At 37.3% G+C, this 14,760-nt stretch overlaps 1 protein-coding gene across 2 annotated transcripts in view; it reads left to right on the top strand.

Annotated features, from left to right (window-relative positions):
- XPR1 (xenotropic and polytropic retrovirus receptor 1) overlaps nucleotides 1–14,760 on the top strand; it is a 112,544-nt gene that overhangs the window by 496 nt on the left and 97,288 nt on the right. The window lies entirely within an intron of this gene.

Here is a 14,760-nt window from a genome sequence, read left to right as displayed (position 1 = left end):
CGCGGCCGCTCCGCGCTCCTTCCTCCCATCCCCTCCCCTCACCCCCTGACTTCTAGTCCCCACCCCGGGCGGGCGCCCCGGTGGCCAGGTTTGCTCGCGTTTCTCTCCCCGAGGAATCCTCCTCTCCGACCAGCCCCTCTGGCGGTTTCCTTCGCCCGGTAGAGCCCTTCTGCCTTTGCCCACTTGCCACTGTTGACAAAGGCTTGGTAACTGCGCTGAAACTTGATTGAAATGTGTATCACACATGCGGTGTTAAACCAACGTATTGTCATCAACTACTCCGTTTGCATAGGAAGACTCGTTTGGCTGGCTGCATGGAGTATGCAAAGTAATCACGTCTTAGGTTTTGACTCTTCTGTTGTTTTGGAAAGGAGTGAAGGGGCATGAGGAAGGAGGAAAGAAAAGAATTATTAAAATTTTCAGGGTTTTGTGTTGTTGTTTTTTTTGCCCCTAAAATTTTTGTTAACTAGGGAGAAAAGTACTATATTGTAAACAATGTACTTTTTTTTTAAGCCATACCTGCCTATTACAGAAATCATGGTCCCCCTCCCCCCTAATTTCTGTGATAACCTGTAGGGTACTTAGTCGATAGTGGTAAGGAACCTTACAGTAATACAGGGGGAAAGTGAAGATAATGAACCCATGTATCAGAAGGTGAGATAACCTGAAGGGCTTTAAGCATTGCAATAGGTTATTCTCCGTAGCTGGCAGTTCAGCTCCTGGATAGAGAAAGACTCCAGGAATTCACATCTATGTTATGTGCAAGAACAAAGAGTATAAAATCAATAGGAACACACAGATATACCAGCTGGATTTTATGAAATAAAATATTTTGGTACTCTGTTTCATTTCTATTTAAGTTCAGGGATAGGGTGTTTCAGCAATAGTGTGAGTTTATTTAATCATATAGCAGTTGTAATAATTGAAGAAGACGGGGAAAGGGCTGTAGGAGGTCGGTTAAACAGAACCTTGGAAGATTGTAAAATAAATCCACCTTGTAACATACAGCATTTTATTATTGCCAGAAACGAGAGGCCTAAAATTAGTAATGCTTTTCTTGTCACTTAATTTTCTTATAGTGTTTTGTGGCTGCATTTGTAAGAATGAAATAAGGGGATAGCTTTTCAGCCTGGAGAGTTTTTGATTTATTGTTCCTAATAACATTCAGGCAGTTTTAAACCTTGGCTAGAGTCCAGACGATGGTTTTTATTGAAAGGAGGGTATTGGTCTTTCATCTTACCAGTAGTAGTAATTTTCAGCACCACTGCCAGTTCTTCATAGAGGCATAGGACATAGCATGCTGAGGCAACATCTTGCACTTGCTGTATAGTATGGCATGCTTGATTTGGGCAGAAGTAATAGTGGCTGTTTGCTATGATTCATTTTAAGTATTACAACACTTAACTGTTTCATAGAACTGTATTAATTTGGAATATCTGGGGATGGAAGTGGAAGCGTACAGTTTCGTTTGAAAATGCAATTACCTCCTGATTTGTAATGTCAGCTTTGTGGCTGGAGTAACCACAGTAATTCTGGGACTCTTCATTCACTTACTCCATTCGGGTACTAGTCTTAAATGGTTACTCAAGGTTGGTTACAAGAGGGACAAAATTCCTGAGCACATTTGTGATTGTATTATCTTTCCCAGGCCAATTATAAATCATTTTGGGGAAAATTCATTTACTGTGGATAATGGAAATTTTATTTTGCAGAGAGTCCCTACTATGTGACTCCTGCCCTGGATAAGCTCATTGTTTGGTAGGCAAAATTAAATAAGGGACACTTTTCTTTGTGCATTGGAGCAATTAAAGACATTTTTTAAAAATAGGGCTAGGATTTATGTGTGGTATATTGTTTCTCAAGAGCTGGTGCTGGTCCTTTGAAAATAAAGAGAAATACATAAGAGTGGTTTGCATTCAGAAATTTTGGCAGCTTTAAAACTTAGGAGGGTAGGAGGAAGAACATCATAAAAGATGTTAGTCTTTGCTAGAGAAAAGAACCTTCTTGTAATGCAATAAAATGTAGTTTCTTATGTATGAAGATGATGCTCTTGAAACACGCTTAGCAGAACAGACACTTGCATTTGTTATTCAAGCACTGGTAGTGAAATTTTGGTATATTACCCCTGATTTCTAGCCTAGGGTGGTTTCTAGTGCTGTGAACCACTATGCTTTATCTTTGGTTTTTATGTCATTTTGCTACATTAAATTTTATTTTAAGCAGAGCATTACATAGAAGCTGACAATTTTGTTTTATATCTGTAATTATGTGTATTATTGGATATACTTGGTCACACAATAGTGCTAGTTCTTGTATATGTTAGCCATAAGACCTTGGGGACAGTCTTTTTGCCTTTCCAGGACTCTTTCCTTCTCCATAAAGTAAGACTATAGGCCCAGAGCTTTTTAAGGTTTGTTGTAGTTCATAGGTTTTTGATTTAACTTTTGTTTTTCTTCCTTGGATTGTTAAAATTATTTGATAGTGACCCATCAATATCCTGAAAATTATTGGAGTTTCTAATTTAAAAGTAAATTGTAGAGTTCCTAGACTAGGTCTTCATAGACAGAATAATAAAGCACAAAAGAATAGAGCAATATTGAGAACCTTATGAAGAAAATCTATTCCATCCACTTCTGAATAGTTTTTACAAGGAATAAAAAAAAAATGAGCATAGACTATTCCTGTTTCCAGTAATCGATTTGAATGTAAATCTTGGCATGTAAAATAGAACATTAATAAATTTTTGTAAGAATATTTTTTAAAAATTTAGGATCAGTGATTGTATAGAGTTCTGTAATTGATTAATCAAAATTAACTTAGACCACTTTCAACCAAATAGACTAGTCTGACTGTGTTAATATTTTACAGAATATTAACAAAAGAAGCAAATATATTTGGTGCCTTAGGCTGCTGACTTGAATTTTCTTCTCTAGGGTCCTGTGGTTTGGTTTCTCAGGAACCAGAAATGGTTTTTGTCAGTGTATACTTTAGTTTTGTAAGATACTAAAATAATGAGGCTACTAAATTTTATGATTTTAGACTTTAAAGGAAATTTAGAGATTATCTATCTCCTTGTTTTTTTAGGCAAGGAAACTAAGGTCTAGAGACGTTAAGTCACTTGTCCAGGATCAGATATAGATAGCTAGTCTCTTGAGCACAGATGTTTAAGCATTAGGAGTCAGTTCACCCTAGCCTAGCTCTGTGACCCTGATTAATTCACTTTCTCTTTCTGGGCTTTAGGTTCTTCATTTGTAACCAGAGCCAACTAGATTTGATGGTTTCTAAGTCACAGCCCTGTATTTTCTAAGGACCCATCTGGCTCTAAATTTCTGTATGTTTTTATGGTTTAATTGTTTGATATATGAAGAGGAAATAATTTAAAGGAATATTATTAATAACATCCTTTTAAATTAATAGTGTTCTTTCAAAAAATTTTATATTTTAATCTGTGAATGGAAAGCTGACTCAAAGAAACTCTTTTGTTTAATTAAATAAGCAGTGATAGTCATGGATTAATATTTTGTTGCAGGATTTGGGAAAGGAGAGATTCTGCATAACTGCACATCCCTTATTTTCAAATGTAAGGAAACATTGCCATAACACAATTGTGCTTTTCATTTATAGAACTCTCCCATGAGAACACTTGTGTTGTAGGCTTCAATTTCCCAAAGGTATTGTGTTGATTAGTTAGGGTTAACTTGCCTTGCTGAAACTTGTTTGAAATTTCCAGTTTGGCCACCCGATGGGGCACAAATCACACTTTTTCTTTCAGTGCTTCTGTAAATGAAAGTACAGGATAGCATATTTAAGATAACACTTGTACATGATTGTGTCAGTAAGATGCCTAGCATTACAAAATGTTTCTTAAATGAGTGAATGAATGTTGTGTAAGACAGGAAGGTATTACTGTTCATTATTATCTTCCTATAATGAAATGTGTTAGGGTAAGTATCCTGGGAAGATTATGCTTGTCCATCCAACCCTGCAGTTTGGTTTTGGAACAGCTTTTGGGTGAAGGCCCAGATCATAAGAACCTAAGAATCTTATTTGACCTGCGATGACCATGGAAAATTAGTTCTAGCTTCAAATCTAGCCCTAATCTGGAAAGCATTTGAGAGACTGATTAAGTTGTGCTGGTTAGGGGTTTCAAGTATATTTGCATCATAGACCCCAAAGGAGAGTACTCCTAATTTCCATGGAGTAAGAAAAGGTAGTATTAGATAGTAGTAGCTATATTTATTTTTATGCATAAGAGAAGGAAGAAATAACATTTTACTAAAAATGGATTGATGTGACCTTGTTTAGTAGGTATTCTTAGGGAATTTTCAGTGGATAGTCATAATCAAGTTTCACAATCAACTGAATCCTGAAGTTTGAACTAGAATGCTATATTACAAAATTATTAAATTAAGATGTTAAAAAATAATGAAGCTTTTCAGTTATGTTGTTCTCTAAAAGTGTTATTATTGATACTTTCTTAGATTAAAAATATTTTTGTAGTATTCACAATTCAAAGGTAAGAATTATTTTATCATTGTCTCATCTTTTAATAACTTCTATTTTAAAAATTGTATGTTTTGGCCCCGGCCGGGTAGCTTAGTTGGTTAGGGCATTGTCCCAATACGCCAAGGTTATGGGCTCCTTTTAGGGCACATAGAAGAATCAACCAATGAATGCATAAATAAGTGGAACAACAAATCTATGTTTTTATCTCTTTCTCTCCCTTCCTCTCTCTCTGAAATCAATCAATAAAAAATTCTGTGTTTTATAATGTATACAGTTTTAGAAGGATATAATTTGTAAGTAAACTAGAGGCCCGATGCATGAAATTTGTGCACTGGGGTAAGGGGGGGGTCCCTCAGCCTGGCCTGCGCCCTCTTGCAGTCTGGGACTCCTTGCTCCTTACCGCCCACCTGCAGCAGAGGAGGGAGAGGCTCCCACTACCACCACTGCACTCGCTAGCTGTGAACCCAGCTTCTGGTCAGTGCACATCATAGTGACCGGTCGTCTGGTCGTTCCGCCGTAACGGTCGCTTAGGCTCTTATATAGATATTCATAGGAGATGGATTTGACATAAAAAATGCTTGGAAGACTGCTCAAGTTGCACAGCTTAACCAAACCTGGGTTATGGGTTGCTTGGTATTGAATTGGCTTTTTAGGATTGAGAGAGTGTCAGAATTCACTAAGGTTCTTGCCTTTTCAGGTCTTCCCCTTACCTAGTAAATGCTAAAATAAGCCAAGTAGACAAAGCTCATGAACATAAATAACTTAAAAATTATTAATTCACTCAACCAATATTTAGAGGGGTTTTACTTTGCTATAGGATGATTTGTTATTAAATTTTAGCTGTTCCTTTATCTTAAAAATAGAAAAAAAAACAGTATTTTTTGTTTTTGTGTGTGTTTTTCCTTTTATATTTCAGTAAACACACTGTTTTCAAAATTAAAAATTGTGTTGAAAGGGAAGATTGCAGATCGAGGTCCTGGGACATAGTTATAAATTTGGATCACTTGTGTAAATGATATGGAAGACTTTCACCTTAGTTTTTCAAACTCTTTATGTTATACACCTTTAAATCTAATTTGTTTATAGGAGGAAATAATTACCTATTTCTTCCCATCACCAAGCAGGTATATGGTATTTATAGGAACTAATCAGAAAATTCTTTAAAAGTTGTTTATTAGAAGTCAGAGGAAAGTATAATTTACCTGCTGTTAGCATAACTTACAATTTTGTTATCTCTGTAACAAGGGGGACAATATGTTGATTGAGAACCTAGTCATTTCTTTTTTATTGAGGTTGACCTGCAGTATTTAGACAGACTATACACCAGGAATAAGGAGATATAAGTCCTTAGACCCAGTTCTGTCACTGACTATTCATAAATAATTAGTGAGCAAGTGATTTTTTTTTGAAGATTAAAGGGCTGAAATGTAATCAGACAGGAATGTAGGGAGTTTTTAGATGATTGTGTGAGTTATTTATTTGGGCTAAATTGGTAAAGTTGTAATTCACAGAATAAACCATGTGCTTTGAGGGCTTTTTCTATACCTTAGAGCAGTGTTTTTAAACTTTTTGGTCTCGGGACCAAATTGAAATTCTTAAAAATTATTGAGGATTCCAGTGTCTATTGATACATGCTGTATTAGAAATTAAAACTGAGAAATCTTAAAAATATAGAAGTATACAAGCACACTTATTAGTCATCAGAGACATGACATCACACTTCATGTAGCCTCTGGAAAACTCCGCTGTATACTCTTGGAAGAATGAGAGTGGAAAAAAAAATGAAGAAAAATGAATGAAGTTGTAGTATTATTATGAAAATAGTTTTGACCTTTTGGGTTTCCTGAAAATTTTCTGTTTGTTGCTGCCTTAGAGTATACCAGGTAAGACTCCTATCAGAAAGTAAGGAAATGGCCTGAGAAAAAGCTCTAGTGTTAGGAAGCACATAAGAGGATAAGGGAACCCCATGGGTGATGAATGGGTGAGAATTCTTTGGTATCTCTTTCCCTTCATACCCCCCACTGCAAAGGACAGTTGGCTCCCTGGGACTTCATTCTCCCTTCTTTGAATTGAATTAGTGGAAATGTGGTTAGTTTGTCATTAAGGAAAAAGGAGTTAACATTTATTCAGCAGTTAGGAACCAGGTTTACAACAGTTTTGCAAGATAGATGATTTATTATCTCCATTTTACTGATGAGAAAACCTAGCTTAGTGGAGCCAGAATTTGAAATAAAATCTGTCATATTTTGGAGCTCTAGCTTTTATATGGGAATTGTAAATAATAGACTGGTGGTAGCAGTGACAATAATAACTTATCTTTTGAGTGCTTACTGTATTGAGCACTATGGTAAGTACTTTAAAAACCTTTTCTCTTTATAGATTGGGAAATGAAGTCCAGAGAGGTTAAGTGATTCAAGGTCACATGACTTGGTTCGTGGCTGAGTTAACACAATCACCCTGATTCATTTTATTACTTTTTTTTTTTAACATCATATGCTAGTATGTTAATAATGCATACAGAGAGCAAACTCTGAAGCCAGACTGCCTAGGTTCATATTCCAGCTCTAAAATTTATTAACCTCTCTGTGCTTCAGTTTCCTCGTCTGTAATATGGGGGTAATAATATTAGCTTTATAGGAGTTTTGCGAGAATTAAATGAGTTAAAAAAAGAAAAGTGCCTAGAACAATGCCTGGCACATAGTAAGAACCGTGTGTGTGTGTGTGCGTGTGTGTGTGTGTGTGTGTGAGAGAGAGAGAGAGAGAGAGAGAGAGAGAGAGAGAGAGAGAGAGAGAGAGAGAGAGAGAGAGAGAGAGAGAGAGAGAGAGAGAGAGAGAGAGAGAGATAAAAGCCTGATATGCAAATTGACTGAACAGCGGAATGACCGGTGGAATGACCAGTCACTATCACGCACATTAACCACCAGGGAGTAGACACTCAATGCAGGAGCTGCGCCCAGCTGACAGGCCTCAGGCCAGCCAAGGCGGGGGGCCAGCAGGGGCTCCCTGGTCACCCCGCTGGTTGTCCCACAGATCGGTCCTTATCGTCAGCCAGGCCTAGGGACCTTACCCATGCATGAATTTCATGCACCAGGCCTCTAGAGTGTGTGTGTGTATGTGCGTGCGTGCGTGCGTGCGTGTGTGTGTGTGTGTGTGTATATATATATACACACATACACACATATATATATTTAAAATAACTTTTCCTACAGAGCTAAATAGTGTTGATATTAGGTTAACAGTATCTTTGTGAGGGAAACCGAGCCTCAAAACTTGTCCCTCTGGGTTTGACCAGTTCAGGTTTTCTTGGAAAACGACTTTGTTGATTTTAGCTATTATTCCTGTTATCTGTAATATTTATGTTAATAAATTGTCCTTAACCTTTTTATATATAGTAAGAAAACCAGATAGGAAAAATTAGGGATTTTGAAAAATTAGTTCACTCTGGTTACTTGTAACTTCTATTCATTTCGGTTCTATACTATATCTGTGTATTTTTTTTTAAATTGGGGTGAAATGCACAGGTGTATTCTTAAGTATGTTAAATAGCTTAAGTGAGTTATTTGAGTTTTTAATGGCTGTCTAATTTTAGCTCTTCTCAATTTTCTAATATAATTTAATTTTTAATACTAGAACTGATTTTAGAGTTGAAAATGAACTTTTCAGCACCTCTATTTTATAGATGAATAAATGTGTTCAGTCTCAGAACTAGCTGATAGCAGAAGCTGCATAAAGAATATTGACCTCCTGCTCATTGCTGGACTTTGCTGAATCTTATCACTGCCATACAAATATTTCTTTGCTTTTAAATTTTAAGAATGAATTTTCTTTGTAAGAATTAATATGAATTTAAATGTTCTTGTTAATGATTACTCAAATACTCTACGTTAATATATTTAATCTGAATCTAATCCTTTAGATCACATTAACTACCTAAAATAGTTCTTGTGTGTATCAATTAAAAGACTTTTGTAAATTATGAAACTCAAACATTAATATTATTGTTCACTCGACTACAGAAAATTAGCCATTACTCTGTCTGGGTAGGAACCTATCTTATGCAAGGAGACAGGACTAAAGAATTATGGTCAAACTTGAGGGGTTAGGTAGAAAGCAAGACTTAGGAAAGTTGAAGAACCATTTAGCCATTTCCCTGTAACATAATCTATGTTTGAATATTAACACAGGTTATGTGTGTTACCTGTACGTGAAGAATACACTCCCATTTCTTATGACACATTATGAAGCCAAAGTTGGGGCATATACAGTATGACTAGAGAAGATCAGAATATGTATTAAACCAGTCCATTAAGTATTCTTGAGTGCCACTTTACTTTTTAAATCTTTTTAGTTTTTTCCCCTCACTGAGGATATGCTTCTTACTGATTTTAGAGAGAGGAAGAGTGAGGGAAAGAAATAACCATGTAAGAGAGGAACATCAATTGGTTGCCTCCTGTAAGTGCCCCGATTGGGGATCAAACCCGAAACCTAGGCATGTACCAGACTGGGAATCGAACCTGCCACCTTTCAGTGCATGGGACACCATTCCAACCAACTGAACCACACCGGTTAGGGCACCTTCCTTTTTTTTTTTTTTAAAAAGTAATCTATAATAATAATAGTGTAATATGCTAATTAGACCAGACGTCCTTCCAGATGACCTTCCAGACGAAGTTGAGGCTGTAAGGGAAGCCCGGGTCCCAGGTGCCAGAGGGAAGCTGGTGCTGGCAGCTAGGGGAAGGAAGGCCTACTCTTGCATGAATTTCATGCATCGGGCCTCTAGTTAAACAATTATGATGATAATAACAGCAGCTAATGTTAATTGAGTGTTTCTGGTGTGCCAGGCATTTTACATTTAATCCTTACCTCTAAGGTAGGTTTTGTAATTTCTGTTTTAAGAAGACATTGAGTCTTAGATTGAGTAGGTTACCCAAGGTCACAGAGCTAGTGAGTGAAAAAACAACAACCCAAAATTCAGACACAGGTGTGTCTTATTTCAGAGCCTGGATTCTTCACATGGTGTGACATTGTCAGGATCATGCAAGGACCAGAGATGTAAAGATAAGTAAAACCCTGCTCTAAGAGGAGCTCATAACTTGTGTGGCTTCTAATCATAGTATTATGTTCCAGAGGGATGACAAATTTATCTTGCCCTGGAAATCAAAAGTATTTGTCTTGGAAGTATCACAGAGATGGTATTTGACCTGGCTACTAGAGGTTGAATAGGGTTTGATCACGTGGTGAAGAGGGAAAGGGCACTGGGGGCAATCAAGGTAGGAAAGGTAATACTGTATAAAGGCATAGATAGGTGGAAGTGTCCAAGCATATTAATGATACCTGGTTTAGTAGATGTTGGAGAGCTGATAGGGTGAGGTTGGAAAGGTGGACTGGAAGGGATCAAAGGGTGAAGGCCTCAGATACCTTGCTGAGGAGTTTAAATGTTTCCTGGGTGTGAACCATTATGGATTTTAAAGAAGAGATTGAGGACAGGGATCAGTGCAAAGTGAGATGTGTAATTTAGATCTTAGAGGGTTCATTGGAGAGAAAACACCAAAGACAGAAAAGCCAAATAGTTTAGCCAAAAATAATGAAACCTTGAATAAATCCCTTATTTAATTTATTTTAATATATATTTTTCCCACATTTTAACATCTGACATCAATATACATCTTATAATCAATGCTGTCTCATAGGTTAATTGGCAGACTTTCATGCTTAGAGGCACATACAGTTATGGAGTATATTACTATTAGTGGCATATTACATTTGATGAAGTATAATAGAAATAATATATAGTAGTAGATAACTGTCATCTGTCGGTTTCTGGCATATTCAGCAACTTTTTTTTTTTAAACAACGGAAAATGACTGAAAGGCCATGAGATCTGCCTGAGATGTCATTAAAAGATGAGAAATAGAGCTTCAGAAGAGCATGATTGAAGACAGTATATGAAGAAAATTAAAGTTCATGTCTGTCCCCTACAAAGTGTGGCTAGAACTCTGGAAATGAATTGCTTTGGTATCAATTTAGAGAAGTTTCCTATTTTTTTAGTTTGCTTATTTAGTGAATGTTGATTTAGCCATTTTTATTTAGTTTTATTTAACAAACTCAAATGTGATCAGTGATAATGAAACTGAGATAGTCTTTCTCGTTTTTCAAATATATTTGATAGGTAATAAAACTGTTGGTAATCAACTTGAGTCACCACTTCTAATGACAGAGTTTATATATTTTTAAAAAGTTTTTATTGATTTGAGAGAGAGAGGAAGGGAGAGGAATGGAGAGAGAAAATCATCGATTGGCCTCCTGCACGGCCCCTACTGGGTATGGAGCCTGCAACCCAGGCATGTGCCCTGACTAGGAATTGAACTGGTTCATGGGTTGTTGCTCAACCACTGAGCTGCACCAGTCAGGCGGGTTTATACATTTTATATAAATATTTCTTTTTGAGTAGAGTAAGCTTTTGAAATATGAGTATTTCAAAATATGTTGCTATTAGATATTTGCTAAAAAGAAAGGGTTGCAAAATGTTTTCTATAGGATTTTTTTTTTTTTTTTTTTTGCTTAGTATCATGGACTTTAAAAAAATTCAGTTCTTGATTGAGAAATTAGAATTGAAATTGTGATAACTCTGGGAGCTTGGGCAAGTCATTTAGCCTTTCTGTGCCACAATTTAAACTGGGGATAATAATAATGCCTACTTCTGAGGATCATGTAAAATGAAATGAATTAATTATTGGAAAGCACTTAGGACAATAAGTATAACACTTACTAGTATAGGTATAGGGGGTGAAGGGGGAAGAATTCAATATGCTTTAAATCTAGGGAAACTGGTAAAGTAGCTACTTTGGGGGATGGTAAACTCTTGAAATTAGTTCTTAAATATGCTGATTTCATGTGTGAAATGTCTATAAGTATAAATAAGTAGCTGGAATTTAAAAAACTGTATCAAAAGATAAGATAGTTTTAATTGCGATAGACATTAAAGAAACAATTTACTAAGGGAAAGTAGTATTAAGGCAGAAAAATAGAGACACAATAGAGGAAATCTTGGAAAATATATTGCCACAAGAGTAAGGGGTCTTAAGGGTAAATGGATTATCAGAATTGACATTGTAAACAAGTCAATGAGAATGACGATTAAGGATAGGACTTTGGATATGACAAAAGGAGCCCATTGGTGAATTTTTAACATTAATTGTCTCGTGCTAACTTTATTCTGGATTTTAAGAGGTTAAAGTAATCGAGGCAACATGTGTGTACTTTTCATTTGAGAAATTTCTCTATTAACATGAAAATAGGATAGAACCTTTAGGAATGAATAGGATAAAGGAAAGGGTTCCTTCAGGATATGAGATCTATTCAGATTTGAAGCTAGTAGAGAACGTAGCTTTACTTTTATATAAATTTTTGCTTTAATTGCATTTATTTCACTTATTGGCTGATACCTTTAAAAAGTTATTTTATTTCTCTGAACTTCAGTTTTTTTATGTGTATGTAAAATGTAGGTATTTACCTTTCAAGAATATTGTGAAGGTTAAATATCCTATCAAATAAAGAGGTAATATGCAAATTGACCATCACTCCAACACACAAGATGGCCACCCCCATGATGGCCAAAGATGGCCTGCAGGGGAGGGCAGTTGAGAGGGATCGGGCCTGCAGGGGAGGGCAGTTAGGGGTGACCTGGCCGGCAGAGGAGGGCAGTTAGGGGCAACCAGGCCGGCAGGGGAGGGAAGTTAGGGGCAACCAGGCGTGCAGGGTAGGGCACTTGGGGGCGACCAGGCTGGCAGGGGAGGATAGTTAGGGGTGACCGGGCCTGCAGGGGAGGGCAGTTGGGGGTGACTGGGCTGGCAGGGGAGCAGTTAGGCGACGGTCAGGCTGTTAGGGGAGTGGTTAGGGCAGCTGTGGGCAAACTACGGCCCGCGGGCCGGATCCGGCCCGTTTGAAATGAATAAAACTAAAAAAAAAAAAAAGACCGTACCCTTTTATGTAATGATGTTTACTTTGAATTTATATTAGTTCACACAAACACTCCATCCATGCTTTTGTTCCAGCCCTCCGGTCCAGTTTAAGAACCCATTGTGGCCCTCGAGTCAAAAAGTTTGCCCACCCCTGGGTTAGGGGGTGATCAGGCTGGCAGGCAGGCGAGCAGTTGGGAGCCAGCAGTCCCGGATTGTGAGAGGGATCCCAGATTGGAGAGGGTGCAGGCTGGCCTGAGGGACATACACCCCCTGTGCACGAATTTCGTGCTTCGGGCCTCTAGTTTGGAGGCAAACCATTCAGAGACCCAATTTTCCACTTCTTCGTACGTTTTGAAGTGCTGCTCAGAAAGTGTGTGTGCCATCGATTGGAACAAGTGGTAATCTGAAGGAGCAAGTTCTGGAGAATATGGTGGTGGGATAATACTTCCCAGGCAAGATCTGTTAACGTGTCTTTAACTGGTTTTGAAGTGTGTGATGGTGCATTATCATGAAGCAAAATTACTTTGCCATGTCTTCTGGCCCATTCTTGTCATTTCACGATCAAAGCGTGGTTCAAATTGATTATTTGTTGTCGGTAGCAATCAGTATTAACGTTTCACCTGGTTTTAGACGCTCGTAATACACCACACCTTCCTGATCCCACCAAACACAGAGCATTGTCTTCTTTCTGAAGCAATTTGGCCTTGCAGTCAATGTTGATGGTTGACCTGGATTAACCCATGATTTTGTGTGTTTAGGATTCTCAAAATAAATCCACTTTTCATTGCCAGTCACAATTCCATGCAAAAAAGACTTTCTGTTGTGCCATTGAAGCAACATTTTACTGATGACTTTTCGGTTTTCCATTTGTCTTTTGTTCAGTTGATGTGGCACCCATTTTCCTTCCTTTAAAATCTTTCTCACTGCTTGTAAACAATTGGAAATTGTTTGCTGAGCAACATTTAATCTTTCTGCAAGTTGCTTTTGAGTTTGACATGCGTCTTCATCCAATAATGCCTGTAATTGTTGGTCTTCAAACTTTTTTGGTTGACCTGGACGTTCTTTGTCTTTCACATCGAAATCACCACTTTTAAAGTGTTTAAACCAGCGTTCACAAGCATCTTGAGATGGAGCATGTTCACCATAAGCTTCCCGAAGTGTATGATACTTTTCAGCAGCACTTTTCTTCAAAATAAAATAATGAATTAAAATTTCCCTCAAATGCTCTATTTTTTGGCATGAAATTCGACATTTTTAAGTGTAAAAATATCTATGATGTTAACACCTTCAGAAAATTTGACATATGAAGTTTTGAAGCTTGCTGTCAAAACAACAAAATAGCATACATATCAAATCGTATGTATATCAACATATGTGTAACTCCAGCTTTAAAAAAAATCCGCATTATTAACTGGTACACCTAGTAGAGCAAGATGAAAACCGCAATCTCTTTTATGGTGTAGCCTTGGTAGTAGTACTCGGTCATTTATGCAATATTCTATAGGTTATATATGTCAGCCCTATTTAGTATGGGAGGAGATTGCACAAGAGCATTACTTCCTGGGAGGCAAGAATCACTGGGGCCCTCTCAGAGGCTAGTTACTATACCTGATGTAAATGTCTAATGGTTTAGAAAAGTTTTGAAAATAAAAGGAAATTCAGAGGCCAAAATCAGAAGTAAGTCTCAGAAAAGAAGATTTCACTCCGTATAGTGGGGTACATATCTTTTTCTCAAAGAAGCACAGATTATAGAATGAGCAATACTTGGGAAGATGCTTTAATAACTTTTCTTAGTTTAGATCTTCAGTGGTAAAACAAGAATCATATTTACATTTAAGAGTTGTGAGCCTCTGTTAACATAAAATGTTTAAAATACTCAAAACAACATCTGATAGTAGGCAGTCAATAAATGTTACCTACTTTTATTATTGATTCGTATTTATTGCCATCATATCCTTAGCTCTCATGTGTATTCAATTCAATCTAATCTAGCTTCTGTCCCATCACTCTACTGAAACCATTTTGTGAAGGTCACCAGTGAGCTCCTGATCCTCAGTTCTAATTACCTCCTCTTAGTCCAGCCGTGGGCAAACTACGGCCCGCGGGCTGGATCCAGCCCGTTTGAAATGAATAAAACTAAAAAACAAAAAGACCGTACCCTTTTATGTAATGATGTTTACTTTGAATTTATATTAGTTCACACAAACACTCCATCCATGCTTTTGTTCCAGCCCTCCGGTCCAGTTTAAGAACCCATTGTGGCCCTCGAGTCAAAAAGTTTGCCCACCCCTGT

The sequence above is a fragment of the Myotis brandtii genome, unplaced genomic scaffold (assembly GCF_000412655.1).
Source record: "Myotis brandtii unplaced genomic scaffold, ASM41265v1 scaffold630, whole genome shotgun sequence".
Taxonomy (NCBI): Eukaryota; Metazoa; Chordata; class Mammalia; order Chiroptera; family Vespertilionidae; genus Myotis; species Myotis brandtii.
This window is presented reverse-complemented; position numbering and strand designations above follow the sequence as displayed.